This window comes from Lepeophtheirus salmonis, chromosome 8 (genome assembly GCF_016086655.4).
Source record: "Lepeophtheirus salmonis chromosome 8, UVic_Lsal_1.4, whole genome shotgun sequence".
In the NCBI taxonomy this organism is placed as follows: domain Eukaryota; kingdom Metazoa; phylum Arthropoda; class Copepoda; order Siphonostomatoida; family Caligidae; genus Lepeophtheirus; species Lepeophtheirus salmonis.
In genome coordinates this window covers 27,167,403-27,183,962 of record NC_052138.2, presented here as the reverse complement: position 1 = coordinate 27,183,962, position 16,560 = coordinate 27,167,403, and the positions used below count along the sequence as shown (strand labels likewise).

Here is a 16,560-nt window from a genome sequence, read left to right as displayed (position 1 = left end):
CCTGGCAACGAGGATAAAAGATTATATTCTTCCTTTTTTTTAGATAGAACACAGCCTTTAATCTTTGCCATGCATCCATAGTCAGGTGTTTCATATTTTTTATTTTGTTGAAATATCCAAATCCCCAGGTCAAAATCCCCTCCTTTTGACACAAAAATACTATTGGCAAACAGTTTTTGCAATAATCAAGGAATAAGTCACCTTTTTTGTAAATAAAGAATGGGAATTTTCAAAACTTAAAGGCCGTTGTGCTGCATCCAAACATTGTTCAATTTTGCTCTAACTTTGACAATTGCATTTTTGATTTGCAGATCTGAACACACTTGACATTGGATTTGGGGTACCATTGAGACCAATACCTTGGTTCTCCCCCACAGATATACTGTAGAGCGGAAGGCCTCAATTGAGTGGGAATACATGACCATGTTAGATGAGTATATCATCAGAGTGTGCAAGGTCTTCCGATCTTGTGTAGAGGCTGGAATTGAAGCTAAAGGTGGACATTTTGATTTTTTTCACTTTTTAATCAGTTTCAAGGTGTTTGAGCTATTGACTGTTTTGTTACTTTTGTACACTATGATGCATTTTTGGCTAGACAGACTATAGGTTCAAGTAGGACTTGGGATTCGCCCTGAAATTGCAGCGAGTCCACAGTCCTAATTGTAACACGAGACAGTTGCAACAGGGAGTACCAGTGATTGAATTTTCTTTGGGATTTTGATATTTCATATTTTTTTCCAAATTTCCCTACTGATATCACATTTCTACCGATTGACATATCCTTTTTTCCAACTCTGATGAAATTACTTTCTTCGTAAAAATAAGATATTGTCACCTTCATTTTAATTTAGGATCTTTCTTTTTTTTTAAGAAATGTATCTTAAAAAGACTAATACTAAGATATAGAAAACGAATTATCAATTAAACTTACTCAAACTTAACATAACTAACGTGATATAACAAATTGGTATACAAAAAAATATACTAAATATGTTTTTTCATTAGTATCCAGACGTGAAGATTGATGGAAAAATAATATATTTATATAGTAGAATGTAATAATTATTAAAACTTTCAAATTCTTCATTCTATAGTTTTTGATGTTGAAGATCTTTTCTGAGAACTACACGTTGTCTGTTTTCTGCAAAGTTTCCTAATATATGGAGCTCTCTTTCTTCCACTTTTTCTATATGTATTGGCATATAAAAACTGATGGCATTTGGCAGAATAACTTATTTCTTCAATTTTGCTTTACTTTACTTTTTTTTTGACGTTACTTTAGGACAGCGATACAGTAAGTGAGCCGAAGTTTCATTACTGTTTTCACAGAATGAGCAAGTTTTTTGTTTGTTTTTAGTACACGACTTGATAGTGAATAGATACAATGTTCTTTTTAGTAACTGGATTTCGAAAGATAATGATTTTTTTGGGAAACCTAGTCTATTGACCGAGGATTTACAAACTCAATCGGTGATTTCTTTCCCTTTTACTAGAATACTACTCCGAATTTGTTGCTATTTATGTTTTCCAATGCAATGTGACAATATTGGTCCTGTTTTTACTCTCTTTGATGTTTTTGTAAAATATCCATTTAAAAATTAATTAAAAAATATGTAGGAAGGCTTCCCATCTCCCCTCTTTCTATTCTTTCACAGACATTATTTGGTTCACTTGATAATGGAGGGCCTTTCTTAATATTTTTAATGACTTTTTTTTTTTTTGTAAAAGACGAAGCCTACATAATAAGCTGTGTCAATATTTCATTTAATGACTGATTTTAGAAAATAAAAGTTATTTACTTTTTGAAGAGGCCTTTCTAAAAGAGTTAATTGACTTTTCATTTTCTATATTTTTTTCGACTAGAAAATGAAATAACATTTTTGTGCAGCAACATTTTATATGCAGTTAAATAAATTATCCAAATTTTCGACTGACATCCCATTTTCCCCCGACATTAAATAAATGAAGGCGATTTATTTTATCAATTGAAATTAATAGAAATTTATAGCAAAATGTTATTTTTTCACACTTATTTAAAAATTTATAAAACCGGCATCGGGAATTTTTACTAGAATCGCATCAGCATCGGGATTTTTCAGAATGGTCTCATCACTAATATGTATATTTAACTCCAAAAAAAAACACTGCACAATATCATAATTATATATGCCGGGAAAATTTGCGGAAATATAATTATTACACCCTGTAGAAATGTATTCGAGAATATATTATAATTGATTCCGAGAATCTTAGGCCATTCTAATAAAGGAATAAAGAAACTTATTTCTGTTTTACTTATTCTATTCAAGAAAGGAGAAGGAATCTTATACAATTAAAAATAATAAGAAAAAATAGGTAAATCTTGACATAATCCTCTTACATTTATTTTATTATTTTTCTTTTTCCTTTCATCATAAATTATTCTTTTCTTAATGACAACCATCTTGAATTTTTTTGTCTAGTCCTTTACATTGATCATAAATTTACTTGGCTTACTAAGTATCGCAAAATATAACTTATATAAATGTACTTTTTGGCTAACTAACTTAAATTCCCCATTTGGCCCATTATTTGTCATTAGTGGTGTGTCAGTTCTGTTTAGTTCAGTCTTTCTCCGCTCCGGTTCAGTTCTGTATATCAGTCCTAAAAATTATAAAGTTTAATTTTGATGACGTCAATTAACTTTATTTATTTCTTTTTTTTTTTATCAGTTCTAGTAATGACAGTCTGAAGGTCATGTCCCAAGGACTGATAGATCCGTCCTAGGACTATAATGGACCAGGGTGAATAAATAACGAATGAAAACTTCCGTGCCCTCGGTCCAGTTCAGTCTTAAAACTTATAAAGATCAGTCCTAGATGACGTATATCAACTTTTAATTAATAAGTTCTATTAATGACAGTCCAAAGGGCTGATAGTCTGAAGGTCTTATCTCCAGGACTCATATGACCAGTCCTAAGACTGGACTGGACTTTACTAAATGAATAATGACTGACACAATACTAAAGGGTGATTCAAAACGAGGGGTTTTTTCCAGAGGCATTTTTTGACAGGCGCGTGCATTCTGTCAAATTCATACGTAACTTTTACTCAGTATTGTTTTAAAATTCATCATGGAAAGATATACGCCACAACCTTGTGTATATTAATTGTTAAATAGTACTATGAAAATCAGCGATCTGTGAAAGAAGTTTTTCCCAAATTACGCCCAACTTATGGTCCACACAATCGACCTTCAGAATCCACAATTCGCGGAATAATCGAAAAATTTGAAGGGGCAGCAACTTGCTGGGATGTCCCGTCGTCTGGTAGACCACGTACAGCTCGCAGCCTAGAAAATATTGCGGCCCTAGCCGAGAGTGTAGCAACACGTTACTCAACGGCGAACGTTATCGCGCCATGGTAACATACTTTTGGTCTCTCAAAATGAACCACATGGTCTCTACGATATTTGGTTCCAATAAGATGTTGCCATTTGCCACACAGTGCGCGTAACAATGGACTTATTGGGACATCATTTTGGTGAGCAATTAATTTCACGTTTTGACCGGTGAATCACACCTTTGGACTTTTTCTTTGGGCTACGTAAAAGTAAAAACCTTGTGGATAAACCAGCGACGATTGAAGCATTGGAAGCAAATATTGAGCGAGTTATTGGTGACATTCCGGTCACAATGCTCGAACACGTCATCGAAAATTGGCGCGAAAGAATGGACAATTTAAAGACCAGTTGCAGCCAACATATGAAGGGGATTATTTTGTAGAAATAATTGTAGAGGATTGTTTTTTCGGTTCATACTATAGTTTTGACCATAATATAATATTTTATTTCTACAATCCAAAAACCGCTCGTTTTGAATCACCTTTTATTTATTTGACAAATATTACGTCAAAAGCTAAAAATCGATTTTGATCAAACATGATACGAAGATTATAAATGGTTACAGTAAGAGGCTATTAAATTTTAAGAGGTCTATGTCTAAGATCAAGGTAACACAAAACGTACAAATCCATAAGAGAGGAGAGTAACCCTGAGCATTTGTTAGAGAGTTATAATTGAAAGTCCCGGATGGACACGGAGAAGAATTGGGGATAGCCATTGGAGTATTTCATACATATGTCATTGCAAGATAGGGAGTGGGATTTCTGTGTATTTCTCCATCTCATAGCTGCTTCTAATGAAACATTATTAGAGCTCAGCTTCTCTCCTTCGAAACATTATTCAGATTTTCAGGGTTAACCAGCTAATTTTCAGTTTCTTTGGTTTTTCGTGAATTTAGACAATCTCAAATCGCCCTTCACGGCCCTCCTGATGATCCTAACAGCCTCAAAGAAGTCGCTAGTGAGGGAATTCATCGATTTGGTGGGGTCCTGCTTGATCTTCTCTTCCAAGCTGGACAGATCTCCCAATCCCTCTTTAAATTGTGCCTCCAATTCCTCTTTTCCTGGAAAGGTCTTCTTCATCTAGACCACCTTGAAAACCAGGCTCCTGGAGCACTTCAAAATGTTCATAATCCTTGCCACCTCAACTTCAGCATCTCGGGGATCTGAGGTACATGACTTATAGCGTTTTGCTTACTCATGATGATGAGATGCCGAAATGTTTATAATAGTTTGTTTAGATACAAAGTATGGCTGAACCCGAATATCAAAAGTAACCTCTAAACCTTCTTATATTAATGAAAAAATTAACATTAATTAACAGCCCACGTTTTGCTGCCCGACCCTGGATATGAAATAAAACTATATGTACGGATTTTCTCTTTTTCTTATTTTCTGTTTAAGATTGTTATCATGTTGACGCCTTTACAAATGCATTATATATTTCAAAACTTGAGGGATTTATGGTCTTTTAAAAAAAATGCAGTAGGATCAGGGTAGTACTTTAAAAACATGCGCATACAAAATGTACAATAGAATTTACAAAACCGAAATATATGTTACAAATATTTACATTTACATAAGCCCTCATCTATGATAAATTGGATGGTTTTAACATGTAATTTCATTATTTTGTTTGATATGTGAAGGCGTTTGTTTATTGGAAAGCAACTACAATGAAGCCTTTCTACTATTGAAAAATTTTAAAGTACAAAATGAAATTTGTACAGTCAGGTTGTATAAGTTTCAATTGTTTTGTCTTAAAATGCATTATTAATTACAAGCTGTAGTACCCAGTCTTACCTGAATTAATTAGGCGTCGGCGAACATATAAATTTTGCTTTCATAATATAGATAGAAGATAACTCCAAAAGAAATCCTCTGTGTTACTTTCATGAGTATACTCAAACGAAACTTTTCAATGCATATATCAATTCATATGACGTTCCTTCCTCCAGAATGAATGAATAATAATAAGAGTTTGAGAAAAGAAATTGATATGTTGGTATGAATGATGAGTACTTTAGTCTAAAGGAGTGCTCACTAATAAAAACATTGTACCGTACCAGCGTTTTTAATTCATTCAAATCTTAAGAAAATGTACATGAATTATGAAAGATATACATAAGAGATCAATAACAGAAGTACTGCTTTTTGTACAATATTTGATTAATACGACTACATTATTATTTATTTTATTAAAAATATGTATATCATGTACATCATGGAGCACTATATAGTGCACCTGGTGACTTGTTGAAATACAGGGTGTACAAGCTAATGAATTTATTTCGAGGGCAATTTTCTCTCCAACAAGTTATCAGAAGAAAAAAATAAAACAAGATTCTGAAAGCTTGAGGGATTCTGATTTATTTTATATAACAAAATCACTTCCAGCTTTAATTACACTCTCTATACGAGGCCGAAAGCGCGAGTAAGCCATTGCCATTTGGTCCCTTGGCAAATCCTGGAATTCCTTCTGATCCGACTGATAGGTTGCAAGGGTTCGGTTCGTTTGTCATTCGATCGGGGCTCACACAAAAAAAACCACAATGGCATTAAGATCCTGCGAGTTTGGAGGCCAAAAGTCAGGCGAGATGAAGTCGTCAAAATTGTCTTGAAGCCTTTTGAGACATTTATTCGAGGTTTGGCACGGAGACGAGTCCTACTGACACATTTAAGGGCAGCCTTTGGCAATTATGTTGATTCAGAGCTTCACCTTAGTCTCTATCTAGTTCAAACAATTGGTTTCCAAGGAAGGCTTCATGCCTTTTCCAAACATTTGGGACAAGGAATGCATCAATTGATTCCATTTTTTTTAACTAGTGCAAGTTGGAGCAAGCTATCTAACAAAAAAAAATCAGCTCCCTAACTATCTACGTTTTCCCAACATACAGGCAGACAGACAAACAAATTTTTGTTTATTAATGTGTATAACGCTTTTTAAGCGGATATAGATTATTTTAAAAAAAAATCATATAGTACCTTTGTATTTATAAAAACTACATAGTTTTAGGGTTATTTGTTTAAAAGAATCAAAATCTTAACCCTACAGAAATATATTAATAGAAATTACAGAGTTGAGTTTTTTTTTTAAATTTAACCAACACTTTGTTTGGTTAAATTTATTAAAGAACAAACTTCCGAAAGTATATATTGTATAAGTTTGAACAATGGGTTCAATCTCGATATCTGGAAGTTTTCGATGATAAAGGAAACTAAGGGCCCTCCCTGCTTTGCAAAATCCTGCCAACTGGAGGGTAGGAAACTCAATTTTGTTAAAAGCAAAATTGATGGACTTCTGGAGAAGGGAATAATTCGTTCATCTTCTTCAAACTTTTCATCAGCGATTCATGTAGTACCTAGAGCCAAAGGAGGCGTTCAAATGTTCGGTAATTATCGTCAATTAAATAACATGACAGATCTAGATCGATTTACTATTGCAAATTTAAGGGATTTCGTGGTCAACCTAAGTGGGATGAAATTTTTAAGTAAAATGGACTTGCACAGAGCTTACAATCAAATACCCATGAATGAAGACTCCATCAATAAAACAGCTATCTTTACGCCATTTGGGTTGTATGAGTACTTGAAAATTCTGTTTGGCTTAAAAATGCTGCCCAGACATTCCAACGACTTATCGATTCTGTTTTGAGGGGAATTAAAAATGTCTCCGTATATATTGATTGCTTCTTGGATAAAGGATGAACATTGCAGTCCATACCCTTAGTTTTGTTACAGCTTAAAACTTCCAGCTTGGTACTTTCTCTTGGAAAATGTAAGTTTTTTAGGCACTCTGTTGAGTTCTTTGGACATTCTATTTCATCGGAGGGGTTTAAACCTATTAAATCGAAAGTTGAAGCTATTTCAAGAATTTAATCTCCAAAATCGAAAGATGATTTACAGAGATTTTTAGGCATGGCTCAATTCTATTCACAATTAATCAAAAATTTGTCAAAATGGACTGTGGTGTTATATCTATCTTAAAGAAAAAATCTAAATTAATATAGTATGATGAATGTGAAAGAGCTTTTCAAGGTATAAAAAACAGTTTATCCTCAAGTACTCAACTTTCATTCTGGAACAACTCATTACCTTTAACCTTTCTAACAGATGTGTCTGATACTGGAATGGGAGCCGTTCTGGAATAGAAAGTAAATGGGCGCTGGCAACCACTGGAATTTTGGTCTAAAGCCTTATTTGAAACGCAAAAGAAATATTCAACTTTTGATAGGGAATTACTTAGTATTAAGGAAAGCTTTAAGCATTTACTGTGGGTATTGGATTGGCAAAATTTTACAGATCATAAGCCTTTAGTGTCGGCGATAGACATCCCCTATCCCTCTTGGAATCCAAGACAATTACGTACATTTGCATTTGTAGCAGAGTTTAATTGCAGGTGAAGCATGTTTCAGGAAAATTAAACCACATCACGGATATTTTTTCGAGAAGTGTCAATAACATCAAATTGAGTCCCAATTTTCTTCAAGATGTCATTGACGATCAAATACTCCATGACCCTAAATTGTTTAGTTTTAAAGTTAAATTTTACCTCAAGTGTGTTTCAGGAACTTTACTTACATTTCGTGTCGTAGTATCCTCTCCAGAACTTCGCGGAAAAATTATTCATTCAAGCCACAAAGATAATCATCCGGGATTAAAAGAGACTTTAAGAAGTGTATCACTTTTCTACACTTGGCCTAAATTACGCTCTGATATTAAAAAGTTTACTGAAGAATGAATCACATGTCAACAAAGGAAGCCTTTTAGAACATCCAAGCCCATTTCCTATTTTGATCCACCATCTGCGAGACATGCCTTCATCCACATTGCTTTAATTGGTCCTTTCACACTCGTTAAAGAACATTGCTATCCCCTGACCGTAATGGACGGTTGGATATCAAGATTTGGAGTACCTGACATCATTGTGTCAGAAAGGGGGACAAAATTCACAAGTGCTATTTGGACGTGTGTTTGCAGGGCACTTGGAATCGCGAATAGGACGACCACATCATATCATCCTGAATCAGACAGGCTTATTGAACGGTTCCACAGATCTCTAAAAACTGGGCTAGTTGTACGGATACTAGAAGAGATAGAAAATTGGATGAATGATCTGCCTTTTGTTTTGTGGGGAATGAGGAATTAAGTAACAATGGATCAAGTATCTAAATATTTTCCTTTCCACTTACATACTGGTTACTCACGATCTTTCCCTTCGGGCTTCTTCGATTTGTTTTCTATTCCTAAGGTAGATGCCGATGTGGGGCACTTGTTTGAGACGATGGAGGACATGGCTCATGTTCTCCCCACGAGTAACCTAGAGAGAAATGTTCAACAATCGTCTGGGCAAGGCTGACAACATTTTTGTTAAAAATAAGACAATCAGAGAATCTCTTTCTCCAACCTTCTTGGGTCCTTTTAAAATCTTGGGAAACTACGATCAATATTTTAAATTGTACTTGGGTGCCAAAGTCGACAATGTCTCCAAACATAGACTCCGTCCTTCTTTTGGAATCGCCAGGATCCTACCAAAAACTCCAACTGTGCTCTGTGCAAAAAAAAACTTGTAAATTTGCTTATACAAGTTGCAACTTTTACAGAAATTGTAACATGCACACAACTTTTATATAAGATAAAAATTTGATATAAACATAGAAGGGCTCTTCCTTCATCACGAATAAAGTTCCTTCTCCCATGAAAGGTTTCCCTGAACGGGTTTTTCTACGATCAATAATTTAGTGTTTTTTTTAAATTTCTTCATTTTGTATATACAAAGTTTGTTTTTGTGCAAGGTATAACAACGAAATCAGGAATTTTTTGATCTATACACTTTAAATAAACATAGAATAGTCATTTTGATGATTTATTAAATAACAACACTGAGCAGCGTATTCAATCATTGAGAATATATCTCACTCAATGGAGCCTCTGTTGGTATCAATAACAGCGTGCAGGGCCCGAAACAAAACCACATAGATATTTTTTTACTCTAGGACAATGGAGTCCATCAGGGACTTCCTAGTGGTGTAAGTACCTTTACACCGCCTTGAATGAAGGTAGCTCCACACAAAATAATCGATTGGATTAAGGTCGGGGGAGGTAGGAGGCCGAGTATCCTTGCACACCCAGTTGTATTAGTGCTCCTGGAGCCAAAAGTGGGATCGTAGTCTCCACTTGGCCCTGCGAAACCGTGGAGGAGGGCTATAGAAGTTTATGTAAAGCCATTTGAATTAGTTTAGGATACTTTAAGTATTTTTGGGCCTAATTACCTGGTGCGTAATTAAAAAATAGATGCTTTGAACCTGTAATTTTAGTAAGTTTTATTTCGTAAACAATTTAATCTTGATTGACTAAGCATTGTACAAATGTTGGCATATGTTTTGCAATTTCCAATCTTCAACGTAGTCTCCATCAATTTTGACAATGGCATTGATGGGCCGCCAGAAGCTCTAACATGGGTAATAATATAATCAGGGCACATGGAATTCCAATGCTCATCAACGGAACCCTTCAGAGCTATGAGATTTGGTGACCTTTGTCCGGCAGGTTCTGGAGTCGACATGTGGTCAAAAGGAAAAGTCGAGATGGTTGCCATCTAGCTATTATGGAGGCCACTTTATTTTCTGCCAAAAAGGAATATTGGTCTCTACAAGACTGTGTAACTTTTGCTGTGCGTGCCAGTGAACCATCTTGTTGAAGTATCATATTTCCATCTAGTTCCTGACCTAGGGAATCAACTAAGTCCTCAACATGTCGACGTAGTCAGTAGCGTTGAGGGTGTACCCTGTTTTGAATCAGTGGCATCGCCAGTCCACTGGATGCAACAAACCCCAAGCTCATCGCCGATGCTGGGTGTTTGATACTCATCGGGATGCGTGGTTCCTCTCAATACCAATATCATCATGCATGCCCTTCTTTACTTTGTAAATAGTCAGATCTTTGTTGGTGTGTGTTCCGCTCGAGGTAGAAAAGCAAGATGCAGAGCCTAACAAAGTATATAAAATATGATTTATGATGACGTCATTCGTAAAAGAGTTTTCTATGAAACGGTTTTTGCGGCCGAGTCCGATGTATTCTTAAAATTTAAAACGGCATCGGACCTCCAAACTTTTTGACCCGATACATCCCTATATATTGTGCTTGGAATCTTTTTATAATTATAATACTTCGAACTTATGTGAATAAATATTTGAGTTATGGATTTAATATTTGCATGTACTGAATAACTTTTCTATTTTATTTTCTCTCTTGTTCTTGTCGTTGATTTTTGCTTTTCCAACATACAACTAATGTAGGTCTTCATTTAAGTGGACTAATAGAACATATTTTTATTTTTTTATCTTTCAGTTTCGTTGAAAAAAACAACCAGGAAGAAGGTCTTTAAATCATGTTAATCCTTCTGGCGAGTGCCGCCCTTTGGATGTCCTTCACTTCCGTGAAAGGAAAAGAAGCTCCTAATAAGTCAGTTCGACTTCTTGGAGTGACTGACAAGGGCTCTGAACTAGAAGACATCTTCAATTGGACACAGGATAGACTGTCATTCACAAGGCACTGCAACATAACGGATATTGGTGAGAGGGAATTAAGAAATTCAGAATCTTTTATTCAAAAAATATCCCTGGGTTAAAAAATGTATTTTAGAAATTTATTACCACTTTTAGAGTTGGAGATCATTGATTGTTCAGAAGGGATATCAGAGACTGTAAATGAAATCCTTACATCCATATTTACAGAGTCTGGCCTCAATGACACGTCCTCCGTCGATGAAGATACTATTGGTAAGCTATTTTATTAAGGGTTTTATGTTTAAACATCTTTTTAGACTTTTTATTATGAAATTGATGTTTTTTTAAGGAATTTCTTTATGACTTTTTTTAAAGACGTTTATTTAACATGAATATTAAAAAACTGAAAATCTAGAAGTCTACCGGATCCTAATTCTAATTACATAAAACATTGAAAATCTGGAGAAGGGTGGTGGGAGTTGTTTGAGTTCCGGAAAAACGGAAAAGATATCCCTATATGTAATCAAAAAGAAACTGAAAATCAACATTGTAACTTTGACAATTTGAAGAATGTTTGGGATGAAAGCAGCTTAGACGTCATCAACTGTAACCCTCTGTGAGGGGAGGAAGGAAATTAACAGGAACTTAAGCAGGAGTTACTGTGATGGCAATAATCGAACTCTACACTGAATCCAATAAGGACTAAATCTTAAATCTCCTTCCAAACATTTGTCAACTTGTCAGGATTACCACATTCCTTTTTTTAGTTTATTTGCATAGGCAAATAGACATTTTTTGTTGATATCCTTTAGTAGAGTTGTAGAAAATAAAATCAGCCGATTTGCTAGAAAAATAGAGAAACCGAAAATCAGCATGGTGATAACTAATCCTGACTTTTGAAGAATGTTTTGGAGAAGAAGAGCTTAGCTGTCATAGTGTTTCCTTATTTAAGCTGCGACCAGCTATAAGGGAAAGATGATAAATACAAATATCATTCCGTATCTAGCAAAGGAAAAAGACAAGAACGCCTTCAACGTCGATACTGAATTCCACTCTGCTCGCAGCTAATTTAATCAACCGTCATGACAGCTAAGCTGCTCTCCTCCCAAACATTCTTCAAATTATCAGGATGAGCAAGTTAATTTTTTGTTTCCTTGTTTTAACCTACCGGGAGATCATTTTTTTACAGCTAAACTTATAATTCCCTTTCAAATCTTCCTCCTTCTCTCATGAGAAAAATCCCTTAATACTTAGATGTTCCCTTCTCAAAGGTTAAGGAATAATGATAACAGCAAATACAATAAAAACACTATTCGGTTTGCCAACAGTATAAAAACTTCCACTCTAAAAAAAACCACTTTGGATTTAGAACTTAAGTATGTTCCACCCGTCCCGTCCCCTAATGGTGTCCTTGATATAATCACTAGCCTTTTTAAGTTGGGTTTGCTAGAGTATTTGCTTATTTGCCATTGATTAGAAAAATAACAAATAGCCATGAATGTTTCAATTTATTTTGTACACTCCACAGAGAAGTATTCATATGAAAGTTTTGTAGTAAGAAATATGTTTTGAGTGTACAAAAAGTATGGGAAGTTATTTTTTAAATGTTTTCATATTAGTTCAGTATTGTTGATTTTAGCCGTTTTGGGTATCTAAACAACCAAGTTTTTATCTAATAAAAGTACTTGAACCTAACTCTCTGTCAAAAATATATCCCTCTTATGCATAGTTTTATTTTATAATCGACCCTAATATGTGTGTTATTAAATTGTTATACAGTCTTTTATCCATATTGTAGATAATATGTTATCTAATTAGAGTGGAAATAATAAGATGTTTTTTCTATGAATCCTACTTTTATCGTCCTAAATAAATCAAAAAAAAAAAAAAATTGTAACATTTTAATTATTTCATAGTTATTTTAAGTAGATATTACTTAAGTTCAATTCAAATATCACGGTTTATCATTGGCATCAAGTAGTAACCAATACATTTGTTACGTCTTTTTTATACTATTTAAATTGATGAAGTTAAATCAAGATTCAATGGAAATTTGTTCATTTTATGAAGTAAAAACATCAATTTGAAGACCCAAAGATGTTGACAAAGATCCTTCCCTTGATAAGGTTGACACTAGGGAACTTGCTGGAGTTGGTCAACTCCTAATTAATTTAAAGGACTGATATCTTAGGATTAATCTTTTGATACTGATTAATTAGTAATTTGGTCAAGTTCCTTGTGGCCGCATCCTAAGTAAAAAACGTATAATGAATGTCTTAAAGAATCAAAATATACTTTTCGTTGATCTATCTATTTTATATTATCAGAATATTATTCGATTAAAAAGTTATTTTAATTCTTTAAGGCATTCATTACACAATTGCTTTAATTAAAATCCTTCTTTAATTTCCAAAATAAACTACTAATGGAAACATTTCTCTTTAGAGTATTTATAAACAAAAAGTTTTATATGTATGCGGTTAATAAAGTTTTTGTACAATATGGAACATTTTTTGTTTTTTGGAGGAGAGTAGGGGGCGGTGGACTATTTTGTATACTAATATATGTCGTGTACAAATTGTGATTTGGTATAAATTACAGCTCAAAGATGATTGTTTGTTAGTGCAATGATTGAAACTGGGGAGAGTTACAACATGAGACACTTTTCTGGGACATCAAAATAACGACAGACTCAAATTATTCATTATACAAGGTCGTTTAGATAAATCCGGACCATCTTTAACAATATCCTGAACAATTATGAAAAGCATTTAACTCAGTAATTTCAAATTTAAAGTGAGAGGTTGAGCCTTAGCTTTAAGTTAGTTGCACTACTTTTAATTCAGAACAAGTACTTACGATGTAGAAGACCCGGAGAAACGCCACCATCGAACTTTCTTACTCGGGACACACACAGAGTACATGACAACAATGATCAGGTATCCAAATAGTACAGTCTACGACGTCTACAACCTGTTGGAATGAGGAGGGGTATATAAGAGAAAATCCCACAAGTCCCGGAGTGATAAAAAATGGACTCCCATATTCCACGCATGCATGAAAAGATCATTGAAGTCATTTTCTGGGTATCCAATTCCCAAAAAATCCCAATGAATCCCTGCAAAAGTCTCCAGGGCCATAAACACTGACATTAGGATAAATTCATACCGCCTCTACAAAAGACACAAATACTTTAGGCCTCGTATCTAACTAAATCAAATATTTCTGGATCTGGTAACACTGCAAAGTTATGAAAATATTCCAAAACCTAAACTCAACATGAATATCTACAAAGATCAAAAGAAATGATAAATTACCTAAAAACACCTAAAAAAATATTTAAACGATAATTTTTATAATTTGTTGAAAGGAAATTATATAAAAACTATGTGGCATTAGTATTCTAAAGCCATAGAAAGTAAATGTATTTCTAGAATAGATTTAATAGAATCTTTATAAGATGACTTTTTAAAATAGAAAAGTATATGCAAAGGTATGTATAATGTACATATATACAGGGTGTGGAAACATAACGTATTCACTTTTTATCATGCGTGGCAGTCAGGCCATACCGGGTTGTCCCTTTAAATCTGAACACTTACTAATTCAATAATTAATGAGTTTTGAGTGATTAATTCTTATTTCTATATATTAAAGTATAAACAATTAGTTAATAAACAAACCAAACCTGAGCTCACTAGATTTTGTACAATTCGTGAAAATGACACTTGAACAGGATCACGAAACTATCATTCGTGCACTCCAAGCAGTTGGGTGTCTCCAAGACCATAGTATACGTTGTCAGCAAGTCCAAAACGTTGAAAAGGAAAATGGCCTCTGTCAATAGGCCAAACTGTACCCCCAATGAACTAAAGAAACATCTCAGGCCACTCCCCTCAAATCCATGAGGGGCCATACAAGAGGTCTCAGGGTTTCACTCCAGACTGTCAAGATAGCTATCAAAAAAGTGGATGGAAAGGGCTTTGAGAGGGTGGAGCGGTCAATTTTGAAACCCTCAATTTCCTTCGTTGCAAGAGACTTTGGAATGATACTTTTGAGTTCTTTTCAACTCTTTTTTGACACTTACAGCCACCCTACAGCCTTGACGTAAACCCCCTTGACTACTGTCAGCCAGCACTGGAACGGAGTGACAAAGTACTACATCCGCAGCAGATTCCAGACCTTCTGCCGCCACTTGGAAGCCTTCATTTCTGCTAAGCATTAGCGCCCCTTACAGCCCTTATTCCAACCCCCTCGACTTGTACCCAAAAGGCCAGCAGAGTACGTCATCCAAACCACATGGCCCTCAAACCCACTTTTAGCCAGTACTGGGATGCTATGACTGAGGACTATACCTGCCAGGCTTTTTGCCGCTGCCTGAAAGCCATCATTGCCCCTAAGGTCGGCTACATAATGATTATATTATAATCATTATGAAAGCTCAGAAACTCATCTATCTATAGTTTAATTTTGTTGAAATCTTATTGATAATTAATCAATGCTAGTATAGATTTGCCCGGTGTTCCCGGGGCCATTTAAAAATTAAAATCAATTAAGAACTCTATTGCTAAATATAAAACAAAAAATATAGACTGTAAAATTCTAATGATTATTTTCATTTAGGTAGTTTGAGTTTGAGTATACAAATATATAGTCACTCTTCTTCTAAACGTTGGGGAAGTAGTTGCTATTTCTGTGTCAGACCTTGAACTTGCAGTCTCGTAGAAGCTTCCATGAGCATCGAGGAACCCTCCTAATATCCCAAAATAGACTCCAGCTCTCAGATTGTAATGGTGATGTACTGGGTCAAATTCAGGTTAAACTCTACCGCCGCCGCATATCTAGGAGACTAGGAACCCTTCTAATATACTATAATACACCCCAGCCCACTGGTTGAACTGCTAAGCCCCAGGCAAGTTAAATTTCTCCTTCAGCTCATTCTGAGCATCAAGGAACCCTCATCATATCCCAATATATGTACATCCCCAGGCACAGGCTGTGCAGGTGAAGTACCGGTCCTCAAGGTAGTTTAAACTCTACCACATCCACATTTCTAAGTACAAAGAACCTCTTCTAATATGCTAAAATACACCCCACCTCTCATGTTGTACAGTTGATGTGCTGGGCTAAAATATAGTGTAAATTCTACAGCCGCCGTATTGTAGGGATCACGGAACCTTTCTAATATTATATAATATACCGCCACCCACATGTTCTGTAAATGAGCTGCTGGTCCCTGAAGCAGGTTAAATTTCTCAAACGCCCCATGCGTTTGGGCATACAAGTAATTAAATTATTCAAAGTTTCATTTGAGATTTGCGGCTAGGCAAATTTTACATTTTGGGTGAAAGTTTCTTCATTGGCTGCAGGCGGTCATTTATCTTATTTAGGACAATGGATCATAGATTTTCCATCGGAAACAAGTCTGGGCTGTTGCTAGCCCATGTACCCTTTCCCAAAATGAGCCCAAGTTAGCCTGAAGCCATGCTTGAACCACGTGAGATCTATGAGCAAGAGCTCTGTTTTGCTGGAAAATGGTTATTGATATGTCTGGTAACATTTTCTGCGTCAGAACCGATCTGTTTTCTCGGCTGCATTGCATCGCAAAGACACTTCTTGAATATGGTATGAAAACGTCACAGTTTGTCCACCGTTTTGTATAAAATGAAGC

General features: G+C 35.0%; 1 protein-coding gene across 4 annotated transcripts in view; it reads left to right on the top strand.

Moving 5' to 3' along the window:
* Positions 1-16,560, top strand: part of LOC121123584 (uncharacterized) — a 62,182-nt gene that overhangs the window by 21,715 nt on the left and 23,907 nt on the right. Inside the window, exons 1-2 of one of the 4 annotated variants that reach the window (XM_071890472.1) lie at positions 10,820-10,955; positions 11,046-11,162. The exons of the other annotated variants lie outside the window; for them this stretch is intronic. The gene's annotated coding sequence lies outside the window, so the exon portion shown is untranslated. Of the gene's footprint in view, positions 1-10,819; positions 10,956-11,045; positions 11,163-16,560 lie in introns of those variants that run through there. 4 annotated transcript variants of the gene reach the window in all.